At 38.0% G+C, this 26,785-nt stretch overlaps 1 long non-coding RNA gene and 1 other non-coding gene across 2 annotated transcripts in view; both read right to left on the reverse strand.

Moving 5' to 3' along the window:
- The window catches only part of LOC108583086, a 72,339-nt gene that overhangs the window by 28,927 nt on the left and 16,627 nt on the right, over positions 1 to 26,785 (reverse strand). The gene's annotated exons all lie outside the window — the stretch shown is intronic.
- LOC116271591 lies at positions 25,968 to 26,070 on the reverse strand. Its single transcript, XR_004180204.1, has one exon. It is a non-coding gene; the product is annotated as a U6 spliceosomal RNA (small nuclear RNA).

Here is a 26,785-nt window from a genome sequence, read left to right on the forward strand (position 1 = left end):
CATCTCCCCCGGCAAAGGAGCGCAGCTCATCGCCAGCAACGGATCAAAGCTGGACGGAGAATGACTTTGACGAGATGAGAGAAGAAGGCTTCAGTCCATCAAATTTCTAAGAGCTAAAGGAGGAATTACGTACCCAGCGCAAAGAAACTAAAAATCTTGAAAAAAAAAGTGGAAGAATTGACGGCTAGAGTAATTAATGCAGAGAAGGTCCTAAACGAAATGAAAGAGATGAAAACCATGACACGAGAAATACGTGACAAATGCACAAGCTTCAGTAACCGACTCGATCAACTGGAAGAAAGAGTATCAGCGATTGAGGATCAAATGAATGAAATGAAGCGAGAAGAGAAACCAAAAGAAAAAAGAAGAAAAAGAAATGAATAAAGCCTGCAAGAAGTATGGGATTATGTAAAAAGACCAAATCTACGTCTGATTGGGGTGCCTGAAAGTGAGGGGGAAAATGGAACCAAGTTGGAAAACACTCTTCAGGATATCATCCAGGAGAACTTCCCCAATCTAGTAGGGCAGGCCAACATTCAAATCCAGGAAATACAGAGGACGCCACAAAGATAATCCTCGAGAAGAGCAACTCCAAGACACATAATTGCCAGATTCACCAAAGTTGAAATGAAGGAAAAAATCTTAAGGGCAGCCAGAGAGAAAGGTCGGGTTACCCACAAAGGGAAGCCCATCAGACTCACAGCAGATCTCTCGGCAGAAACTCTCCAAGCCAGAAGAGAGTGGGGGCCAATATTCAACATTCTTAAAGAAAAGAATTTTAAACCCAGAATTTCATATCCAGCCAAACTAAGTTTCATAAGTGAAGGAGAAATAAAATCCTTTACAGATAAGCAAATGCTTAGAGATTTTGTCACCACCAGGCCTGCCTTACAAGAGACCCTGAAGGAAGCACTCAACATGGAAAGGAACAACCGGTACCAGCCATTGCAAAAACATGCCAAAATGTAAAGACCATCGAGGCTAGGAAGAAACTGCATCAACTAACGAGCAAAATAACCAGTTAATATCATAATGGCAGGATCAAGTTCACACATAACAATATTAACCTTAAATGTAAATGGACTAAATGCTCCAATGAAAAGACACAGACTGGCAAACTGGATAAAGAGTCAAGACCCATCAGTCTGCTGTATTCAGGAGACCCATCTCACATGCAGAGACATACATAGGCTCAAAATAAAGGGATGGAGGAAGATTTACCAAGCAAATGGAGAACAAAAAAAAGCAGGGGTTGCAATCCTAGTCTCTGATAAAACAGACTTTAAACCATCAAAGATCAAAAGAGACAAAGAAGGCCATTACATAATGGTAAAGGGATCAATTCAACAGGAAGAGCTAACTATCCTAAATATATATGCACCCAATACAGGAGCACCTAGATTCATAAAGCAAGTCCTTAGAGACTTACAAAGAGACTTAGACTCCCATACAATAATAATGGGAGACTTCAACACTCCACTGTCAACATTAGACAGATCAACGAGACAGAAAGTTAACAAGGATGTCCAGGAATTGAACTCATCTCTGCAGCAAGCAGACCTAATAGACATCTATAGAACTCTCCACCCCAAATCAACAGAATATACATTCTTCTCAGCACCACATCGTACTTACTCCAAAATTGACCACATAATTGGAAGTAAAGCACTCCTCAGCAAATGTACAAGAACAGAAATTATAACAAACTGTCTCTCAGACCACAGTGCAATCAAACTAGAACTCAGGACTAAGAAACTCAATCAAAACCACTCAACTACATGGAAACTGAACAACCTGCTCCTGAATGACTACTGGGTACATAACGAAATGAAGGCAGAAATAAAGATGTTCTTTGAAACCAATGAGAACAAAGATACAACATACCAGAATCTCTGGGACACATTTAAAGCAGTGTGTAGAGGGAAATTTATAGCACTAAATGCCCACAAGAGAAAGCAGGAAAGATCTAAAATTGACACTCTAACATTGCAATTAAAAGAACTAGAGAAGCAAGAGCAAACACATTCGAAAGCTAGCAGAAGGCAAGAAATAACTAAGATCAGAGCAGAACTGAAGGAGATAGAGACACAAAAAACCCTCCAAAAAATCAATGAATCCAGGAGTTGGTTTTTTGAAAAGATCAACAAAATTGACAGACCACTAGCAAGACTAATAAAGAAGAAAAGAGAGAAGAATCAAATCGACGCAATTAAAAATGATAAAGGGGATATCACCACCGACCCCACAGAAATACAAACTACCATCAGAGAATACTATAAACACCTCTACGCAAATAAACTGGAAAACCTAGAAGAAATGGATAATTTCCTGGACACTTACACTCTTCCAAGTCTAAACCAGGAAGAAGTTGAATCCCTGAATAGACCAAAAATAGGCTCTGAAATTGAGGCAATAATTAATAGCCTACCAACCAAAAAAAGTCCAGGACCAGATGGATTCACAGCTGAATTCTACCAGAGGTATAAGGAGGAGTTGGTACCATTCCTTCTGAAACTATTCCAATCAATAGAAAAAGAGGGAATCCTCCCTAACTCATTTTATGAGGCCAACATCATCCTGATACCAAAGCCTGGCAGAGACACAACAAAAAAAGAGAATTTTAGACCAATATCCCTGATGAACATCGATGCAAAAATCCTCAATAAAATACTGGCAAACCGGATTCAACAACACATCAAAAAGCTTATCCACCATGATCAAGTGGGCTTCATCCCTGGGATGCAAGGCTGGTTCAACATTCGCAAATCAATAAACATAATCCAGCATATAAACAGAACCAAAGACAAGAACCACATGATTATCTCAATAGATGCAGAAAAGGCCTTTGACAAAATTCAACAGCCCTTCATGCTAAAAACGCTCAATAAATTCGGTATTGATGGAACGTACCTCAAAATAATAAGAGCTATTTATGACAAACCCACAGCCAATATCATACTGAATGGGCAAATACTGGAAAAATTCCCTTTGAAAACTGGCACAAGACAGGGATGCCCTCTCTCACCACTCCTATTCAACATAGTGTTGGAAGTTCTGGCTAGGGCAATTAGGCAAGAGAAAGAAATCAGGGGTATTCAGTTAGGAAAAGAAGAAGTCAAATTGTCCCTGTTTGCAGATGACATGATTGTATATTTAGAAAACCCCATTGTCTCAGCCCAAAATCTCCTTAAGCTGATAAGCAACTTCAGCAAAGTCTCAGGATACAAAATTAATGTGCAAAAATCACAAGCATTCTTATACACCAATAACAGACAAACACAGAGCCAAATCATGAATGAACTTCCATTCACAATTGCTTCAAAGAGAATCAAATACCTAGGAATCCAACTTACAAGGGATGTAAAGGACCTCTTCAAGGAGAACTACAAACCACTGCTCAGTGAAATAAAAGAGGACACAAACAAATGGAAGAACATACCATGCTCATGGATAGGAAGAATCAATATCGTGAAAATGGCCATACTGCCCAAGGTTATTTATAGATTCAATGCCATCCCCATCAAGCTACCAATGAGTTTCTTCACAGAATTGGAAAAAACTGCTTTAAAGTTCATATGGAACCAAAAAAGAGCCCGCATCTCCAAGACAATCCTAAGTCAAAAGAACAAAGCTGGAGGCATCACGCTACCTGACTTCAAACTATACTACAAGGCTACAGTAACCAAAACAGCATGGTACTGGTACCAAAACAGAGATATAGACCAATGGAACAGAACAGAGTCCTCAGAAATAATACCACACATCTACAGCCATCTGATCTTTGACAAACCTGAGAGAAACAAGAAATGGGGAAAGGATTCCCATTTAATAAATGGTGCTGGGAAAATTGGCTAGCCATAAGTAGAAAGCTGAAACTGGATCCTTTCCTTACTCCTTATACGAAAATTAATTCAAGATGGATTAGAGACTTAAATGTTAGACCTAATACCATAAAAATCCTAGAGGAAAACCTAGGTAGTACCATTCAGGACATAGGCATGGGCAAAGACTTCATGTCTAAAACACCAAAAGCAACGGCAGCAAAAGCTAAAATTGACAAATGGGATCTCATTAAACTAAAGAGCTTCTGCACAGCAAAAGAAACTACCATCAGAGTGAACAGGCAACCTACAGAATGGGAGAAAATTTTTGCAATCTATTCATCTGACAAAGGGCTAATATCCAGAACCTACAAAGAACTCAAACAAATTTACAAGAAAAAAACAAACAACCCCATCAAAAAGTGGGCAAAGGATATGAACAGACATTTCTCAAACGAAGACATTCATACAGCCAACAGACATATGAAAAAATGCTCATCATCACTGGCCATCAGAGAAATGCAAATCAAAACCACAATGAGATACCATCTCACACCAGTTAGAATGGCGATCATTCAAAAGTCAGGAAACAACAGGTGCTGGAGAGGATGTGGAGAAATAGGAACACTTTTACACTGTTGGTGGGATTGTAAACTAGTTCAACCATTATGGAAAACAGTATGGCGATTCCTCAAGGATCTAGAACTAGATGTACCATATGACCCAGCCATCCCATTACTGGGGATATACCCAAAGGATTATAAATTATGCTGCTATAAAGACACATGCACACGTATGTTTATTGCAGCACTATTCACAATAGCAAAGACTTGGAATCAACCCAAATGTCCATCAGTGACAGATTGGATTAAGAAAATGTGGCACATATACACCATGGAATACTATGCAGCCATAAAAAAGGATGAGTTTGCGTCCTTTGTAGGGACATGGATGCAGCTGGAAACCATCATTCTTAGCAAACTATCACAAGAACAGAAAACCAAACACCGCATGTTCTCACTCATAGGTGGGAACTGAACAATGAGATCACTTGGACTCGGGAAGAGGAACATCACACACCGGGGCCTATCATGGGGAGGGGGGAGGGGGGAGGGATTGCATTGAGAGTTATACCTGATGTAAATGACGAGTTGATGGGTGCAGCAGACCAACATGGCACAAGTATACATATGTAACAAACCTGCATGTTATGCACATGTACCCTACAACTTAAAGTCTAATAATAATAAATAAATTAAAAAAAAAAAAATAAAATAAAATAAAAAATAAAATAAAATAAATAAATAAGGGGCAACATTTCTGTTTTCTCCTGCTAGAAACATTTATATAACAGAGGTGAAAATGTGTTATTGAATTTAAGATAAAGTAATAATTTTCTAAGGGTGAAATTTCAGACTTCACTAAGCTAGAAATGGCAGACATGAAGGATGAGGTTTGGGAGAGAAGGTGGTAAAAGAACCTTCTTTTCCTAGAATGTGCCTAGGATCAGAAAACATTTTAATCACAGAACCAGATCTAGAAAGAGACCAACTCACCTTTGGGGCAGAATGCAATGGGGACATGCTGCACCATGTTTGACTTATAAAGGCAAGGGCGGGTGTATGCATCCCAAGGACTCAAAGCCTGTAGTTGTCCTTCAAATTGTATCTTTAAATGTTTCTGGATGAATGGTTTATAAATATGTGTATGGATGGTATGGTTTTCTATTTTTTTTTAATATAACTCAGGTCTATGAAGTTGTTTATAAGTCATTGACATAATTCCCAAACTATTTTTCAATATTATGTAAAGACTCATGAGAATTAGCCTCAGCATAGAACAAGAGTATTATAATGGTTAATTTTGTGTGTGAACTTGACTGGGTCATGATGCCCAGATAGCTGATTAAATATCACTTTTAGGTATATTCATGTAGATGTTTCTGGAAGATATTAACAATTGAATTGGTGGGATGAGTAAAGTAGATAAACCTTCCCAATGTGAGTAGGCATTATATAATCTATTGAGGGCCTAAATAAAACAAAAATAAAGAGGAGAGTTTATTAATGCTGCCTCACTATGTCAAATGGAATGTCAAATTTTTGCCCTCATTGCTCCTAGTTCTCAGGCTTTTGAACACAGAATGAAATCTACACCATTGGTCCTCCAGTTCTCAGGCCTCTGAACTATGCCATTGGCTTTCCTGGGTATCCAGTTTGTAGATGAAAGATCTTGGGATTTTTCAGCCTCCATTATCACATGTGGCAATACCTTATAAAAATATTTTACTACATGTATCTATGTATCTACATATTTATATCTCCAAGTCTATACCTATATATTTATATATAGATGTCTATATAAACTATAAATTTATATATCCTGTTGGTTCTGTTTCTCTGCAGAACCCTGACTAATAAAAACATTCAGGAGATTTTTATTTGGAGATTATGTTTAGGAGCCCTTGGCATATGCTATTTAATGTCTTATATAAAACCTGTCTCGGCCGGGCATAGTGGCTCCCGCCTGTAATCCCAACACTTTGGGAGGCTGAGGCAGGCAATTCACGAGGTCAGGAGATCGAGACGATCCTGGCTTAACACGGTGAAACCCTGTCTCCACTAAAAATACAATTAGCCGGGTGTGGTGGCGGGCGCCTGTAGTCCCAGCTACTCAGGAGGCTGAGGCAGGAGAATGGCGTGAACTCGGGAGGCAGAGCTGCAGTGAGCCAAGATCGTGCCACTGCACCCCAGCTTGGGCGACAGAGCCAGACTCCGTCTCAAAAAAAGAAAAAAAAAAAAAACCTGTCTGCCCAGGCCAGGAGCAGTGGCTCACGCCTGTAATCCCAGCACTTTGGGAGGCCGAGGTGGGCAGATCACCTGAGGTTAGAAGTTTGAGACTAGCCTAGACAAAATGGTGATCCCTGTCTCTACTAAAAATACAAAAAATTAGCCAGGCATGGTGGTGCACACTTGTAGTCCCAGCTACTTGGGAGGCTGAGGCATGAGAATCGCTTGAACCCAGGAGGCAGAGGTTGCAGTAAGCCAAGATCCCAACACTGCACTCCAGTGTGGGTGACAGAGTGAGACTGTCTAAAAGAAGCAAACAACAACAACAACAGCAACAAAAAACCTGTCTCCCCAGAACTCCCTTCGAAAGTAAACACTTATTCCACCTTCTGAAATCTAAATATTTATGTGCAATGATTTTCTGTGCACTAATTCCATTCCTTTCCTTTCTATGCCTAAGAAACCTTGAGTACGTCTAACTTTAGGAACCTCGAGTACATCTAACTTTCCTCATAATGTGTTTCTGAAATTGCCTGTAAATTTAATGTATTTAAACTGAATTCTAGTTTAGGTGCACCAGGGAAGTTCACTGTTTACAGAAAACATGAGGTGAACCCTTTGTAATTTGAACAAACATTTGGTAAGGAAATAATCATCTTTCATTACCTTGGCTTGTTATTACTCTATCTTTAAAGTGTATCACCAAATTGATTCTTTATGTTTACCTAGTTAAAACTTCTCTCCTGATTTTTTTATGCTTCTCTTCAACAGAGTCATCTGTATTGTGTGCACCAGTTTCTACCAGGAGTTTTATTTTTTGAAGTACTTTGTCTACTGTTTGGCCTAGATATCTACCCAATTGAAGCATTCTTATGATGGTAATGATGAATGTCTCTGACATATTCTAACTACTGTGCTCCTTGGACTCATTTTCTCCAGGTGCTTCATTCAAGGCTGTGGTGCTCCAGGAATTTAACTGATGTCTTTAAAGATTTTTTAAACTTTACTTTTTTTTTTTTTCTCTAGTGAATCCCTCCAGTAGAGACTGTCAGTCCCCAGGATGTATTTTCCACTACCTACTTAGTAATAGAACCCCCAATTTTTAAGTGGACACTAGCTTCCCAAGGGAAAAGTAGTACATTTCCCAGCCTCCCTTGCAGCTAGGCCTGTCCTGTAACTACATATTGAAAATGGGATGTCAGCAGAATCATGGTGTTCAAATTCTAGAAAATATACTTAAAATAAAATGGCATATTCTAGTTCCTTTTCTGATCTTTTCTGATAGTTGAAATACAGACATTATGGATTCTGAGAAGAAAACCACATGCTAAATATTTCAGAAAAATAAATTAGAGTGAACTTGGGTCCTTCTAGACTTATTTGAAACAAAAAGGAAATAAATTACATTTATTTAATTTACTAGTATGTTGAATGATCTGTCCCTCACAGGAACCTAATAGTAATTGATGCATTTCCATTTCCTACTCGTTATCTATGTGACTTCTACAGTTTGAATGTCCCCACCAAAATTCATGTTGAAGCTTAATCCTAGGTGGCAGTGTTAAAAGGCAGGGCCTTTAAGAGGTGATTGAGTCATGAGGGCGCTTTCTAATGACTAATGGGTAAATGGATTAGTGAGTTATCATGGGAGGGGAATTGGTGGCTTTATAAGAAGAGAAAAAAATGACCTGAGGACAGCATGTTAGCATGCTCAGCTCCTTGCCATGTGATGCCCTGCACCACCTCAGGACTCTTCAGAGTCCTCACCAGCAAGAAGGCTCTCAGCAGATGCAACTCCTCAACCTTGGTCTTCTTAGCCTTCATAGTTGTAAGAAATAAAATTATTATCTTTACAACTTACCCGGTTTCAGGTATTTGGTTATAAGCAACAGAAAATGGACTAAGACAGTGACTTTGGGCAAGTTACTTAAGCTTTTAAAACATTTCCCTAATATGTGGAATGGAAACCGTATGGTACCTGCCTCAGGGGTTGTTTTGTGTAACTTGTGGGATTATTCATACAAATATATTAGTAAATGTCCTAGCCTATCGTAATAACCAGTAAATTTTGGTTTTATTATCTCAAACATTTTATGACTTAAGTATACTTAAATTCAGGATTACTATTTCTATTATTTCCAAATGCATGTTGAATAAGAATTCAACCCTTGACGTCTGTTTAGAGCTACCTGATATGAGAGCCCATAAATGCCTCAAGGTCATCATGTCTAAAAACTAACTTACTATATTGTTTTCAACTTGCTCTTTTCCTGAGTTTCTTATTTCAGTGAATATCCTTGTTGTCTACCTAGTTATGTAAGCAAAATATACCATTATCTTATGCTATTTGTTATGCAATCTATTATCTCCAAATACTCTAAGTTATGTCTTTATAATATTTTCTGTTCACACTCCTCCTTTGCTTCCACTGTCTCTAGTTCAAGTACTCATCTCATTTGCATTACTACAGGACTCTCATGATTCTTCTTCCTATGTACATAAACCATGAAGAAATCTTATTATAGATGTATGTTTAATCAGGCCAATATCCTGCTTAAGATCTTCTTCATGGCATGTTTTTGGATATAAATAACATTTAAACTTCATATCATGGTCTATAAAGTTTATGCTCTTTTCCTGCCTAACTAATATTTTTATTCCCCATCTCTTTTCCACTCAAACCCTTAACATTAGCCATAAAAATAGCTAGCATGTATGAAGTCATACTCTTTTCGAAGCACTTGACGTGAGCAGTCTTCATTAATCTGTTGTACAATCTTTTGAGGAAGATACCATTATTATTACCAGATAGTATTGCCAGATGAGGAAAGTGAGGTATTGAGAGGTCAGAGGCTTCTTCAAGTTCTCATAGCAAGCAAGTGACAGAACCAGAGTTCTAGCTTTCATGGAGCCTGCAATTGTTTTTTCAATAGCAACTCCTCTGAGATGGCTTCCTGACGCTTCCAGAAAGATAAGGCACTCCCCCACCAAGTGCTCCAGTAGCACATGGCCCATGCTTCTGTTACAGCCCTTACCCTCTATTGTTTGTGTATTTATCTCTCTGATCAGGTTGTAAGGACAGATGAGATTTGTGTCATTCAATTTGATAGCCCAGAGCATAAAATAGTGCATGGAACATAGTACTCTACAAACTTCTGTTGAACATATGAATAAAAAGAATAAGTAAATGTATAAGTGAAAGAAAAACATCATAATGGCCTAGACGTACATAAGCACAGTAACACACACACATATGCACAGTAACACACAAACCCACACATGTGCACATGGGCACATACCAAACAAAAATTAAAATGTACAGTGGGAAAAGCAGTTCACTGACAATCAGGCAATCTAATTTCTAGATTTAGTATTGGAACTACTGATCTGGATTGATTTTGTAAATTTATCTTCTTTTTTGTGGCTTCTACTTTTGTTTTTGAAGCAGTTTATTTATTAAAAAAAAAAAATCAGGTCCCATGAAGACATTAGGAACTCAGATCTGGCAAGTTATGCCAAGATAGAAATACCCCATGTGCCCTCTCAGCTGCATGGAGCAGATGCTCTTCTTGTTGGACACAGACCCTGAATGATGCTGGGTGTGGAAAAAAATGTAATCTTTTTTTTTTAGAATCAGCTTTTTTAAAAAAGGACAACCTTTTTGTGAGGACATGAGCATAGGTCCATATCTTCACCACAGCAATGAGACAGCAGGGTGCTATCAATTATGCTGCTGTTAAAGGGTTCAGCTGGAACCTGCCTGCCCTCCTGAACTGTCTTTATTCCAGGCTTGGTCTATCACCAGAGCCCTCCCTCCAGATCTTTGATTGTCACTGCCCATCTGCACTCTGAATCATCATGCCTAAATAAAGCTCTACTCAGGAATTCTAATCCTCTAGATCACTCCACAGTAGACTTTCCAAACAGAATATATGCAAGTAGAACTTTTCTAAAGGCCGTTACATATCTAAATGATATGATTTATTTTGCCACCTTGGGATCTGGTCTCCAGGAATGCTTTGAATTCCATTAATAGATGAGTTCCAGAAAGATTCATTATTGCTCCTCATGGGACACATTTTTGCCTTTATTTTAACAAGAAAGGCAGCATTAGAATTACAGTATAATCTTCTCCAAAATAATATATAGGAATGGGAGTTTAGGAAGCTGAAAAATGAAACTCATGCACTTTTGGCCTCAGCTTACTGGTAACTGCTAATGTTTGTGCTACTAACTGAATTGCTGCTGACTTTTAATCAAAGAAGAAAAAGATCAAATATATATAAATTGAACTAAACAAGGGAAATGATCAGGCATGTTTAGAACGCATCTAGGAGATGAGAAAACAGATAACAATCTGCAAGTAGCCACATCAAAACAAAAGGAGGATGGGAAGGATATAGAAGAAGCACAACTTCATGGATAATAACCACAGACCCAAGTACGATAGCAACTGCTTGCTATATTTCACAGGTTCCTAAAATGATTTTTTATGGCACACCTGAAGAATATTTGACAGAAATTTAGGAGATGAAGATAAAAACAGAATAGCTCACTATATAATTCCCTAGCTCAGTGGATCTCCTTTTGGTCAATACCATATTAATTTTTTATTGTCTTCATAAAAAATGATCACCAGTAGTTGAAGAATGAAAAATGGAAGTGGAATTCTCAGCCCCTTGGTTTAGTTTCAAATGTTCTGCCTGTTATCTTCTAGAATTTTTATGGTTTCAGGTCTTACATTTAAGTCCTTGATCCATCTTGAGTTGATTTTTGTATAAGGTGAGAGATGAGGTTCCAGTTTCATTCTGCTACATTGTGGCTTGCCAGTTATCCCAGCACTACTTGTTGAAAAGGGTGTCTGTTCCCTCCGTTATGTTTTTGTTTGCTTTGTTGAAGATTGTTGGCTGTAAGTATTTGGGTTTATTTCTAAGTTCTCTCCAAAAGCAAATGCAACAAAAACAAAGGTAAATATGTGGGACTTAATTAAACTGAAGAGCTTCTGGATAGCAAAAGGAACAGTCAGCAGAGTAAACAGGCAACCCACAGAGTGGGAGAAAACCTTCAAAATCTATACATTTGTCAAAGGACTAATTTCCAGAATCTACAAAAAACTCAAACAAATTTGCAAGAAAAAAACAATCCCATCAGAAAACAGGCAAAGGACATGAATAGACAACTCTCAAAAGAAGATACACTAATGGCCAACAAACATATGAAAAAATGTTCAACATCACTAATGATCAGGGAATTGCAAATGAAAACCACAATGCAGTACCACCTTAGTCCTGCAGGAATGCATAAACCAAAAATCAAGAAATAATAGATGTTCGTGTGTATGCAATGAAAAGGCAACACTTATACACTGCTGGTGGGAATGTAAACTAGTACAACCATTATGGAAAACAGTCTGGAGATTCCTTAAAAAATTAAAAGTAGAACTACCATTTGATCCAGCAATCTAACTAATGGGTATCTACCCAGAGGAAAAGAAGTCATTATACAAAAAAGATAATTGTACACGCATGTTTATAGCAACACAATTTGCAATTGCAGAACCAGCCCAAATGCCCATCAGTCAACGAGTAGATAAACAAATTTTGGTGTGTGTATATGAGTAGTATTCCATTGTGTGTGTCTATATATTTATATCGACAACTAGATACATATATATACACACACACACACACACACCCTTATACATATAGACAACCAGAATATATGTGTGTGTGTGTGTGTGTGTATGTGTGTGTATATATATACGAACACACAATGGAATACTACTCAACCATAAAAAGGAACAAACTAATGGCATTCACAGCAACTTGGATGGAATTGGAGACTATCATTCTAAGTGAAGTACCTAGGGAATGGGAAACCAAACATCATATGTTCTCACTCAAAAGTGGGAGCTAAGTGTTGAGGATGCAAAGGCATACGAATGATACAATGGACTTTGGGCACTCAGTGGACAGGGTGGGATGGGGGTGAGGGGCAAAAGACTACAAACTGAGTTCAGTGTATACTGCTCAGATGATGGGCACACCATAATCTCACAAATCACCATTAAAGAACCTACCTGTGTAACCAAATATCACCGGTTTCCCAAAAATCTATGGAAATAAAAAGTTTTTTAAAATGCTCTCCCTATCTGTTATTCTGTATCTCCTAATGGGACTTCATGACTACTCAGGTGGAATTAGAGAAGGAAGTGCTCATAGAAGCTGCAGTTAAGCATAGACTTGGAAGATCTCCAGCCTGATTCTGTAGTGCATTGATTCAAAAGAACAAAACCAAAGATCTCATGAAGCAGGTAAACCTTTATTATTCTAAAGAATTAGACATGGTGGTCCTTGCTGGAGTGAAAACTCAAGGTCTCATCAAGGGGAAAGCATGTCTAGTGTGTCTTCATAAATGCTATATACTGGTGTATTAATATCCTAATATTTCTTCTGCTTAGTTTTTAGCTGTTGGGAACTGTTTAGATGGCATTAAGCTTTATCCTCTTTCATTACATTAGGATTCTGGTTAACCATTTCCGTGTACCAAGCCACCCTAAAACTTAATAGCTTAAAATAACAATTTATTATATAGTTGGTGCAAAAGTAATTGTTGTTTCTGCCATTACTTGTAATGGTGCATTTGAAACTGCAATGAATTTTGCACCAACCAATAATACCTTCACAGTTCTGAGCGCTGACTGAACTTACCTAGACAGTTTTTGCTCAAAGCTTCTCATGTGGTTGCATTCAGACAATAGCTAGAGCTGGTATCATCAGAAGGATGGATTGGTCTAGATATCCAAGATAGCTCTCTAACAAGGCTAGAAGTTGATGCTGGCTGTCAGCTGGGATCTGAGGCTGTCTACAGGAACACCTATACATGGCTACTACATGAACCTTGGGCTTCTCATCATGGACATTAGATTCACAGTGTCACTTCTGCCACACTATATTGCACAACATAGTCGCTGGCCCTGGATCACCCAGATTCAAAGGGGTAAAGAAATAGACTTGATGGTGGAGCAGCAACATTACACTATAGAAGAGTGTGTATTGCTTTGCTCATCGTTTGAAAATGTAGTCTTCCACAATTATTGGCATACAATCTTTGGGTTGCTAAACTTTTAGATAACATATGCCAAGAACTGGCCAAGTCCTCCATATTTTACACCTCTCTACTCGTCTTTTAGAGCCCTTTCTGATTATATGCTCTGCTCCTTAAATATTCTGGACTCTCATGTTCCCTTAATTCTCATTTTCAGCCTTTCCCCTATCAAAACTCCCCTATTTTGTGCTCCACTTTTTCAGGATCAGTTTTTCTGCTGGGTAAGTATGGGTAATGTGAGATGTTTAGCTTTGATTTTCTGTATTAGCATCTCTGTGCAGGTGTCTGATGATAAAATTAGGTTCCCAGAATATGTGGTACAATATGAATACATAATTTTCATTACTGGCTAATATTTTGGCTATAGAGAGTTATAGAGAACTTGGTTTTATAGTGTGAAAATGTCAAGAAAATGCCCTTAGCCATTCAGTTTTAATGCCTTTATGCCATTCAGGCACAAGAAGCCAGACTATTTTATTTCTCTTGATTTAGGCTGTGACTTTGCTGGCCTTGCATAGCCTTTCAGAAGTGTAGCTGCCCTTTCCAGGCAACTCCTATCCCCAGAGAGGACACACATGTATACAACCAAAGACATTCACTATAGATACATCAGATCTACTTTAATTTCTTTAATGTCTCACAAAAAGCTACCATCATTAGTCTTGGAGAAGGAAGTAGGTAACCATTTCAAAGGCCAAGACAGTTTGTATAATGGTTAAGGACCAGACTTGGAGGCAGAGGTCCTGAGTTTAAATCCAAGACCTATAACTTATTATATGAAAGTTAGGCAGCTCACTGTACTTCAGTTTCCTCAACTGTAAAATGAGGGCAGTGATAGCACCTACCTCGAAAAACTGTTGTGAGAATTGTATATACCTGGCATGCAGCAAGTACAATAAGTATTTGCTATTATTCCTATTTTGTCATTGGCTACTTTTGAAGAATCTCCATACTATTGGAGAAGAGTAATAGACTATGTGATCAGTAAGAGATGAAATGATACACATCCTTTTGTTGTGTTCACTGGTTAATGTGTTGCCCCTCCCAGGGAATATAATGCTGTAAAAACCATCATTGTATCAATATGCTCCTGCTGGGTCCATGGCTCCTTAAGGAGGAGAGCATATGCTAGAATTTCAGGCACCATAGGAGGTCAATGAGGGGACTATTTTTGTTGAAGGAGAAAACTCTTTTAAAGTTGCTGATTACGTCTACCCATTGAGTCAGCTATACTCCTTAAGTATAAAAACAAAATTATTTGTATGTTTCTTTCTATTTTTTATTGTAAAGTTTTATATTATGTTTTCTTTTTAATTTTTAAAAATGCCACAATGTCAAACCATTCCAAAAGGTTATAACTCCCAAAATGTTAAAAATCACTGACTAGAGATAAATTGTAATTCAAAGCCCATGATCCCATAATCAGGGAAAATTCGTAGGCTCCAAACACTAGTAGGATGATGACACTAGGTTCAAAAAGATGTATTATTCTAAGGCATATTCTGACCTGGATAATTACTGAGAAGCTTGGAAGAAAAACAATTACATATCAACATAATTGCTATCCAAAAACAAACAAAAACCATAACTAATACTAAAAAAGAATAGCAAAATATATTTTTAGCACCTACTCCATTAAAAGACCTTATCTCATAGGAGACCTATATTATTTTATTAATTCAATTTTATATTGGAAGAAGTGAAGGCTTGACGAAATAAAGCAACTTGCCCAAGTCCTGCAGGTGGTAGCTTTTTATGCCAAGAGTCAAATTCAGATATCTCTAGCTCTGTGCTCAAACTCTGAAACTGCAACCTCTGTTCACACATTCAGTGCTCACAACACAAGCCTTGACTTTTCATCTTGGCAGGAGAGGAGCTCCATAGTTAATCCTAAAATGCTTTTCTGCCTCATCTTTCTTCATCACCCCAGACCAATCCTCTGTTACAGCTGTGGCAGTCTTCTCACTGACCTTGTTATCTGTTGTGCCTAACTGTGTCCTCTGGACCTTCAGGTTTCACATCCATAATAATCTCCTGTTCTCCACTCTGCTGATTTAAACCTTGATATTCCTCAGAACATTCTTAATGTAATCAGCTTCACACATCTTCCCCTGGGCTCCCAAATTTGGTGCAATTACCTGTCTGCTGGACTTCCTGTGTCATTGCTGGAGTTTTGTTTGACTGACATCATAGGTTCCTTTTGTTTCTGTGCAGCATACAGCTTGCCTCCCTGAATAGGGCAGGGTCTTATGCCTCCTCTTACATCTTTTATCTAACACATGGTAAGCCCTCAGTAAACACTAGGTAATTGACTAATGATCTGTTTTGTGACAAAAATAAAAATGAAAAAGCGTTTGGATGAGTCTGTTGTTTATTATAGAATTTCACAAGAGAGAATAAGTTCTTGAAAATGAAAGTGATTGAGAAGAGTTCATAGAAAAGTCTTCCTCGTTGGAGACCAGGCTGCTCAACATGGTGAAATCCTGTCTCTACTAAAAATAAAAAATTAGCTGGATGTGGTGGCACACGCCTATAGTCCCAGCTACTTGGGAGGCTGAGGCAGGAGAATCACTTGAACCTGGGAAGAGGAGGTTGCAGTGAGCCGAGATCGCACCACCATACTCCAACCTGGGCAACAGGATGAGACTCCATCTCAAAACAAAAACAAACAAACAAAAGTCTTCCTCATAAGAGAAAATTTATCCTTCTCCTTTGCAGAAAATGCCTCTGTAGTACAAAAACTTTAAAAATGCAAATATTTTTAAAGAAAACAAAAACTTTATAAAAGCAAAGTTCAGCATAAATACATGTGACCTACACATGTTGTTGCTGTTATATAGTTAATATATATAATAGTTATATAGTTAATTGAGATTAGGCAAAGAAGTTGAATCAATACTGGGGAGAAAATAAGTACATTGACAGATCTTTTCCAGATAGTCTTCAAGATTCCCATGGTGAGAATAAAAACTATGGCCAAGGAAATCAATAAAGAAAAAAAGTTACCCAAAGTCAGGTCTAATAATTTGAAGAATTTTACATGCTTCAACTAGATTCTCAGAGACATCAAACAACTTGTCCAAGTTCTGCAGGTGGTGGTTTTATACGCCAAGAGTCACACAGATGAGCGTGTTACTCTTCATGCGGTGAGACATGGACTTGCGCTTACTCTGTGACAAAATTTCATTATCTAGAAAACAAAGTGAACTGAACTGAACAATCACAAATGTTAGTTTGAGCTATTTTAAATTATTTGGCTTCAAACAGCGTTAATCCTAAAGAAATAAAGTAGGGAAATTTTGTAACTGGTGACCTCTTATTTTTCTAGAATTCACCTTCCCCACCCCGCCCCACTTCTAACCTTCCCAAGGCAGAAAATAATGTCATGTTGCCCTCTGGTTTATCACCAACAAATTTATACCTTTATATTACAGTTTGCAACCACTTTCTTGGGTATTATTTTATATGGCCTTCACAAGTTCATGTTATACAGAAACAAACCCCTTTTGCAGATGTTCAGTTTCATGGAGGTTAAGAAACGTACCATAAAGTTTGATGTGTTGGGGAAAGTAGTTGTACTTCCAGTGCTTTTTTCTTTTTCTTTTTTTTTTTTTAATTTATTTATTATTATATTTTTAAGTTGCAGGGTACATGTGTACAACCAGGAGGTTTGCTATGCAAGGAGCCAGTGCCATGTTGTGTGCTGCTGCACTCCATCAACCTCCGCCATTTACACTGTGGTATAACTCCCAATGTCCTCCCTCCTGCATGATAGGGCCCCTCAAGCGTGTGTGATGTTCCCCTTCCTGAGTCCAAGTGATCTCATTGTTCAGTTCCCACCTATGAGGAGAGAGTACCACAAGGTGTGTTTGGTTTTCTGTTCTTTGCAGGATAGCTTGTTACAGAATGATGGTTTCCGCTGCATCCATGTCCCTGCCAGAAGCACAATACTGTAACCATCCTTTTTATGGCTGCATAGTATCTCCATGGTACAGCCAACAGACACATGAAAAAATGCTGCTCATCATCACTGGCCATCAGAGAGAAATGCAAATCAAAACCACAATGAGATGTACCATCTCACACCAGTTAGAATGGCTATCATTAAAAAGTCAGGAAACAACAAGTGCTGGATGTGGGAGAAATAGGAACACTTTTGTATTACACTGTTGGTGGGATTCTCCTGTAAACTAGTTCAACTTACATTATGGAAAACAGTATGGCGACTCCTCAGGATCTAGAACTAGATGCACCATATGACCTGTAGCCATCCCATTACTTCAGATATACCTGTGTTGATTATGTAAATTATGCTGCTATAAAGACACATGCACACGATGTTTACATATTGCAGCACTATTCATACAATAGCAAGATTCGAATCAGCCCAAATGTCCACATCACAGTGCCAGTATGCTTTTTTTCTTTTCCCCAACATGCTGCCCCTCAGGCCAAACAAATGCAGGTGATTCTCCAAACTGATCTAATGTTACTGAGCCTATGTCCCACAGCTTTGCTATCTGTTCTTCTTCACTACTGAAATAAGAACTCTACTCAAGTTCCTCATTTAAATGGGATGCCTAGCTCTACTAAAATCTCAGCGTAAAACAATAACATCTGTCCTAATCGATGACTGAAAGAAAGTTCCTCCCATAAATATCAAATAGAATGTCAAAGTCAACCCATTAGGCCTAGGGAGGGTAACAGTGAAAATTTTAAGTTTCAGGGCCTGATTAAGAAGAAAGATAGGTAAGACTGAAAGACATATAGGTTTATATTTTCTTTAAAATCGTCCACATATTGCTTTGTCTTCAATGCACACACAGTGGCAGGAGTTGAGGGTAGGTAGGAGTGGAAATTCAACAGATGTAAAAGGTAAAGGTCCTATCTTTAGGAAGATAGACATATAGAGTGGTAGATATATATATACACACACACACACACACACACATATATACATACACACACACACACACACACACACACGTAGATTTCTTTCATTTTAGGCAAGTTATAAATTGAATGTACAATTTATAATTCAGCATCATGTAGTCAAATTCTAAACTGCAGGGATGAAGTGCTCAGTGAGGAGCTGAAAGAAGGGGTAAGGATCACTAATAGAATGCAGGCTTAGGAAGGGGATTTGAGCCCAGCTCTGAAGGATGTCTAGGCTTTATACACGGGAAAGTGGAGGCGATGCTAGCTCTGGAGCTGACAGTTAAAGTGCACGCAAAATTTTGGTTGAAAACTACACACATGATCTTCACCTAATTTTCTTCCTCTTACTCAAAGATGGAAGAGGGAATCAAGATGTGGAAAAAGGAAGGGAATAATATGACTCTGATATCATGAAGACTTTGTCTTAAAGCAATAAGGAAGACATCTTAGAAAACAAGGAGAGACTGCCTGTCACATGTGTTAAACTACAATTTCCCAAGTAATACTGCTTTTCAATTTCTGTTTTATCTCTTCCCTTGAGTCCCACCACAGTGCCAGGCCCTGGGATGCACTAGTCTTGAAACACTTCAGAACAACACTTTTACTGCACCCCAGGGAGGCAGCTAAATGCTAGCACATCTGTGCATTTTATAGAAACCGAAGCATAGGCAAATTGGGTTTTTTTTGGGAGAGGAGGAGGGATGTCCAACTGTCTGTTACTTCGCAAGACTCTTTGAATTCAATCCACTTCATAGCCCATATGGCTGGTGTATATGGATGGACATAACCATTCAAACATTTTCAGAAATTGGTAGAAGTATCACTAAGGACTTGGAAGAGTCCAATTGCCTTACCTTCAATCACTGACACTCTTCAGTTTTCATTTCTCTTTGCCAGTATTTGGGCATATATATTTTTTTCTTCTCTCTTTTAACACTAATTAATAGACTGTATTTTTCAGAACAGTTTTACAGAAAAATTGAGCAGAAAGTACAATTCCACATGCCCCAACACCTTCCATCATAATTTTTTCCATAGTTAATACCTTGCAACTGTATATTTGATGAACAAACACTGAGAAATTATATAAGTTAAAGTTTTTAGTTTACATTGGGGTCCCTCTTGTGTTATATAGTTCTTTGGGCTTTGACAGATGTATAATGCCAGGTATCAACCCATATAGTGTCATACAAAAGAGTTTCAGTGCCTGAAAATCCCCTGTGCTCCATCTCTTCATCCCTCAATACCCTCATACTTCTTTCTTTCTTCTTCTTCTTCTTCTTTTTTTTTTTTTTTTTTTTTTTTTTGTGAGACAGAGTCTCGCTCTGTCACCTAGGCTGGAGTGCTGTGGCATGAGCTCAGCTCACTGCAACCTCCGCCTCCCAGGTTCAAGTGATTCTTCTGCCTCAGCCTCCTGAGTAGCTGGGACTACAGGTGCCCACTGCCATGTCTGGCTAATTTTTTTGTATTTTTAGTAGAGACGGGGTTTCACCATATTGGCCAGGCTGGTCTCGAACTCCTAACCTTGTGATCTACCCACCTTGGCCTCCCAAAGTGCTGGGATTATAGGCGTGAGCCACTGCACTTTCTTAAAATGTAAAAATCTTTAGAACTATGAAGTGAGAAAGAGCTTATAATCTGCTATAGCCAAATCTTTATAGAAGAGACTGAACGTGAAATATTGTTAAATTTAATGATGGAATAGTTTTGGCATGCTAGTCCTGAATTCTTTCCTCCTGCCCTGCCATTACATGGTGTTTTTCAGGATAGAACATAAAGTAACAGTCAAGTGCTTACAGCTCAAATGAAGATCAACCACCACCCTTAAATTAAGTTTTTCAAATAAATAGGATTATAATGCTATTAGGATGGGAAGACACGTTTGGAGGTGTATTTAATTGGGGGAGGGCATAACTGAAATTCTCTAAGCAGATCTAGAGACATATGGTGGGGATAAAAAGGGACAGTTCAGGGACTGACTGTTTGTGGCCAGCTTTTAGTTCCATCTTCTAAAGGGAAAAGGTAAATTAATCTTTGAAGTTTTCTTCTAAGATTCTCAGACTGGCTTAATCAGGAAAAGCAGGGAAACAAGTTCCATGGCCCAAAGTTTTGCTCAAGAACAAAGTGTTCTTGCTAAAACATCTTTCAGTGTCATGATTAAGAACACGACCTCTGTAGTGAGACTGACATGAATTCAAATTGTGACTCCTGGATCTGTGTGATATCTGTACATCCCAGTTTCTCCAGCCCATGTGTGACCAACAGTACCTGTATTTTAACTGGGAGTTGTAAAGAAGAAGATGAGATGGCAGCTGCCAAGAGGCTCACTCAGCCACTGACCAACATGATATTATTCACAAACAATAATTCATAATGCAGTGTCGTAATAATGAGCTGCTGAATGATATGTTAGTGAAAAGAAGACTAACCTCCCTAAGGAGTTAGAAAAGAAATCAGAAAAAAGCTGGAGTGTGTGTGTGTGTGTGTTTGCATGTACGTATGAATAGATGATGTTTGAACAATTACAAAAGAAAAGGAGGACCCTAGGGATTGACAGACAGGATGGTAAATGATAGATGAAGTTTCCAGAAACGGAAGTAGGAGATCAGTGGGTACAAACCAAGTTTGAGAGTTGGCAGCATGCCGGGAATCCCGGTTAAGGCATCTTTCTTTGACCTTATGAAAGAAAAAATTCTGTTTTAAATTGAAAAACTACACTTTGTTTTATTAACTATTATTATTATCATTATTATTACTACTGTTTAATTTCCAGGTTCTTTATCAAGAAGATACTTTTTGTTTTTGCCACCTTACGAAGGTAAATCAAAATAAATACCTGCCTCCAACCAATGAAATGCTAATTCATGTACTTAGCAGAGAAATCACTTTAATGTTGGCCTAAACTCTTTGCCCTAGCATCCCCGGACCCCCTCACTGGAGAACACGAGTTAATAAGCTACGCAAAACCCTGCAACATTGTATTCTCAGTGTGCGCTTATGAGACAACTACCCAAGTAAAAGGTTAAAACAAGAAAATATTTAGCAGGAACTTTAATTCTCTCTGAGGGATTAAAAATTGGCTTCCTGCATTTCTGTGTTAAGGCTCAACTGTTCTGTAGAGCCACACACCTGGGGACCCTGAGACCTGACAACAAGGGTAAGTAAAGCCCTTTGGTGGTGAAAAGGACGAACAAGCAAGATTCTACTAGTTTTCAAGAACTGTTATGAAATCCAAAGAAGTAGTTCTTGGAATTTCAGGCTGATGGCCCTTCTGTTCTCTACTGAAAGATTTCCCATTGCAGCTAGGCAGTCCACTTTCTTCCTGTATGTTTTGGTACCAAGTAATGGTCTCTTATTTGTGCACACTATTGGCCATAAATAGCAGATGGTTTGTACACACCATTTCAATTTCATTATAATGCTTTTCAAATTTTCATTCTTTGAAATGTTTAAGTTTTCATTCTTAAGTGAGCCATCAAAGCCTTACAGTACAGAAAAGTGAGGGGAAAAGACTTGGTGGTTTTAATTTTAGACAGCCGTTGTCAGATTGGAGAGAAAACATTTGAGGAGGTAGGTGAGAGAGACAGGGAAAGACAGCCAGGGAATGTGTTGGGCCACTTAAACCAGACCAACCACAAATACATTCACCATGGAGAAGTAAATCTGACCCTCAATTCCATCCATCTACATGACAACTGTTCTCCTTCAAATGGTGGTTCGTGTTCATAAAAAATTTCAGAAAGGGAGATGAATGTGTCTTACTTCAGTGTTTATGAGAGTGTTCTGGAAGGAATTTTTTCTCCAATATATAAAAATTCAGCATGCCTAGCAGAGAGGATTTGGTAAGGGACAGAGAGAAGCATTTTTTGTCATTATGTTAATGTACCATCCCAACTTCACTATTGATGCCAACAGCCCTCGGGGTGCGAGGCTTTCTCTCACTCTCAGGTCAATTCCTCTGCGTGTGTTGCACAGAGAGCCCCCTTCAACAGGGAGCCTTGACTCGTGAACATAGACATACCTACTGGGCCATTCCCACACACATAAATGATAATCTCAGGACTGTTTCCTATTTTTTTATATTTCAAATCCAGGCTGTGGGTTTTTCAGTTGGAGCTCTTTGATTTCATTCAGGGACAGCCGTGTAAGGGAAGCTGGAAAACTATTCCACCAGGCTTCAAGCATATGCCTGGATTTGTTTACCATAAACAAAATCTTCTCAGCGACTGTTACTGTCACCATAGCAACAAGATTGAGGTTACATCTATCAACAAAGCACCACATAAGGCGAAGGCGAGCAGTTAATAAAGAAGAGCAATGATAATTACACAGCAGTCGGTCGCCAGCTCAAATACAGAGGCCTTTTTTTCCCCCCTAAATTCTAGTTCCATTTTCGATGTAGAAATGGAAAGTATAACTCAAAAGGCATTTGGATGCCCATTTCTGGAGTTGTCTGGGAGATGGAAAAATAAACAGCTGGAACTTCTCCACAGATCTTAGCTCTATGGCATAACCCTGTTAGTAGGTTTACTTACCTTGGTCTGGTAAAACTGCCTCATTAATGATTAAGAAAAAGAAATCAGAAATGTCTGTGGAAAAATCAATTTCTGATTTAAAATACAAATATTGAAACAAAATTCCAGAGATCAAGAATGGGCTTACAGAGGAAAGTGAAATTAAATGGACACAATTTCCTGTGCTCTTCATTGAGACGAGTAGGTTTAGGTGAATTGAATTTGTAGTTCCTAAGTTTTATTTAATATTGATCAAGCATCTTATACTCTATTTAGGTCATAGTTTCATACTTTAATTTCAAATGAACAGAACCATATCAAAGAGATACAGGGAAGATACAAAAATGTAAAACTGATTCATTCACTAAACTTTAATTGGATATTGAGATGAGTATAATGAATCAGGCATTATACTAATCCTAAAAGATGCTAAGGAAAAAACCCATAGACTTCCCATTCTCAGAGATGTTGATAATTTTCACTATTTTGTAAATCTACATAAGTTGGGCAAGATAATACATATAAAACAAAGTTCTGGGAGTGATATTGACAAAATACAGAAAAGGCAGTGCTATATTTTACGAGGTGATTTTTACCTAATTAGAAGTGAACTGTATTATGTCTGGCCTAGAAAATTCAGAATATCTACAGGTGGAGAATGCAATCTCAAAAGTAAAATGGACAAAGTATCCTCATAAATCTCAGCACCAACTTTTATATCTTCATCTTTGCCTTCAGCGTAATTTTCATGGCTAACCACATGACCTTTCCACGTGAACTGAGGCATTAATCTAGACACAGCAAGATGTATTACCAATTGACCTGTATATTAGTTTCGTAGAGCTGCTGTAACAAATTGCCAAAAACTGGGGTAACTTAAAACAACAGAAATGTATACTCTCACAGTTCTAGAAGTTAGACATCAATATCAAGATATACACAGGTTCATGCTCCCTATGAAAGCTCTAATCCCTATGAAAGCTCTAGGGAAGAAGCCTTCCTTTGCCTCTTCCACCTTCTGGTGGTTGCCCTGCAGTCTCATAACTCCAGTCTTCACCTCCATTCTCCCATAGTCTTCTCCATCTCTCTTAACTTCTTGCCTTTCCCTGTCCATCCTCCCTGCCCCTCAACCTCTGGTAACTGCCATTCTACTCTCTACTTCTATGAGCTTGACTTTTTAAGATTCCACGTATAAGTGAGATAATACAGTATGTGTTTCTGTGCCTGACTTATTTCACTTAACATAATGTCCTGCAGGTTCATCCATGTTGTCACAAATGACAAGATGAAATTTTTTATTTTTTTAATGTTGAATAGTATCCCATAGTGTATATATACATCAAATTTTAAAAACCCATTTGTTTGCTGATACATTTGATGATTGTTTTTTTATCTTGGCTATTAGGAATAAGGCATATCGTCATTTGGTATACAGACATATCTTCAACTTACTGATTTAAATTCCCTTTGGTATGTACCCAGAAGTGGAATTGCTGAATATGATAATCTTATTTTTAGTTTTTTGAGGAACTTCATATTGGTTTCCAAAATGGTTGTGCTAATTTACAATACCAACAACAGGATTCCTTTTTCTCCACATCCTTGCCAGCACTTGTTATCTTTTATTCTTTAAATAATAACCTATTTAACAGGTGTGAGGTGAGGTGATATTTCACTATGGTTTTAATTTGCATTTCTTTGATGATTAGAGATGTTTGACCTTTTTATGTATCTATTGGCCTTTTGTATATCTTCTTTTGAGAAATGTCTATTCAAGTCCTTTGCCTATTTTTTAGTAGGGTTATTTGTTTCCTTGTTATTGAGTAGTCTGAGTTTCTCATATATTTTGGAGATTAGCCCCTAATCAAAGTATGATTGACAAATAGTTTCTCACAATCCATGGGCTGTCTCATCACTATATTGTTTCCTTTGCTGTGTAGAAACTTTTTAGTCTGATGTAATGCCATTAATATACTTTTGCTTCTATTGCTTGGGCTTTAGGAGTGCTATCCAAGAAATCACTTTCCAGATCAATGTCATAGAGCTTTTCCCCTATGTTATCTTCTAGCAGTTTCATAGTTTTAGGTCTAGAACATAGATATGTGGATTTATTTCTGGGCTCTCTATCCTATTCCATTGGTCAGTATATCTGTTTTTATGCCATTACCATGCCGCCTTGATTACTATAGTTTTGTAATATATTTTGAAACCTAGTAGTGGGATGCCTCCACCTATGCACAAGATTTCATTGGTTATTTGGGATCTTTTGTGGTTCCATGAAAATTTTAGGATTAAAATTTTCATTTTATTCCACATTCAAGGGGTACATGTGCAGAGTTCTTCCATGGAGGGGTACGTGTGCAGAGTTCATCCATGGGTATATTGCCTGATGCTGAGGTTTGGACTTCTAATGATCCTAACATCCAAGCAGTGAACATAGTATCTGATAGGTAGTTATCTGATAGGTAGTTTTCCAATCTTTCCCCCTTCTCTCTCTCTCCACTGTTAGAATCCTCAGTGTTTATTGCTCCCACCTTTTTGTCTGTGTGTACCCAATGTCTAGCTCCCACTCATAAGTAAAAACATGCAGTTTTTGGTTTGCTGTTTCTGTGTTAATTCACTTAAGATAATGGCCTGCAGCTGTATTCATGTTACTGCAAAGGATATGATGGTGTTCTTTTTTTTAGCTGCATAGTATTCCATGGAGTGTATTTACTACATTTTAAAAAATCCAATCCACTGTTGATAGAAACCTGGGTAGATTCCATGTCTTTGCTATTGTGAATAGTATTACTATAAAAAGTGTGCAATGCTTTCTGAATTTGCATATCATCCTTGCACAGGAGCCATGCTAATCTTTTCTATATTGTTCCAATTTTAGTAGATGTGGTGCCCAAGCAAGCAAAATTTTAGGATTTTTTTCCCTATATCTATGAAGAATGACATTAGAATTTTAAGAAGGATTGCACTGAATCTCTGGATCCCTTTGGGCAGTATGGACATTTAAATATTAATTGAATCCATGAAAACAGGATGTCTTTCCATTTATTAATATATTTGTGTAATCTTTAATTTATTTCCTCAATGTTTATTGTTTCTGGTATAAAGCTCTTTCACTTCCTTGGTCACATTTACTCCCAGTAGCTTATTGGTTTATTTATTTTTGACGCAATTGTAAATGGAATAGTTCCCCTAATTTTTTTCACTAGTTCAATTTTGTGGCTAAATCATCCTTTTAGCTTAATATAATCCATTGATGCTAACACAAAGTAATTGCTTATACTCCAAAATATCTAGGGTATCTTCATAGACCCTCTGCATACTGCTATGCACTCATCTATACTCAAATGTCTGGGAAATCTTGGTCAACCTTATTCCCTAACCCTAATGATCATATTGTAAAAATACATAGGCCAGGGACCTATATAAAACATAAAGGCCAGGGACCCAACTGGACAAAAGATGGTTTTTAGAGTTGCCTCGAGAACCTCTTACCTTATCTATCTTCCAGTGGTGCCTCTTCCCAGCTGCAGTCTTATCTGAACACTCTCGCTTACCAAAGATTAAGCCTTGAATATGCCTTTCAGATACACAATAGCCATACTTTCCAGCTTCC

The sequence above is a fragment of the Papio anubis genome, chromosome 19, assembly GCF_008728515.1.
Source record: "Papio anubis isolate 15944 chromosome 19, Panubis1.0, whole genome shotgun sequence".
Lineage (NCBI taxonomy): Eukaryota > Metazoa > Chordata > Mammalia > Primates > Cercopithecidae > Papio > Papio anubis.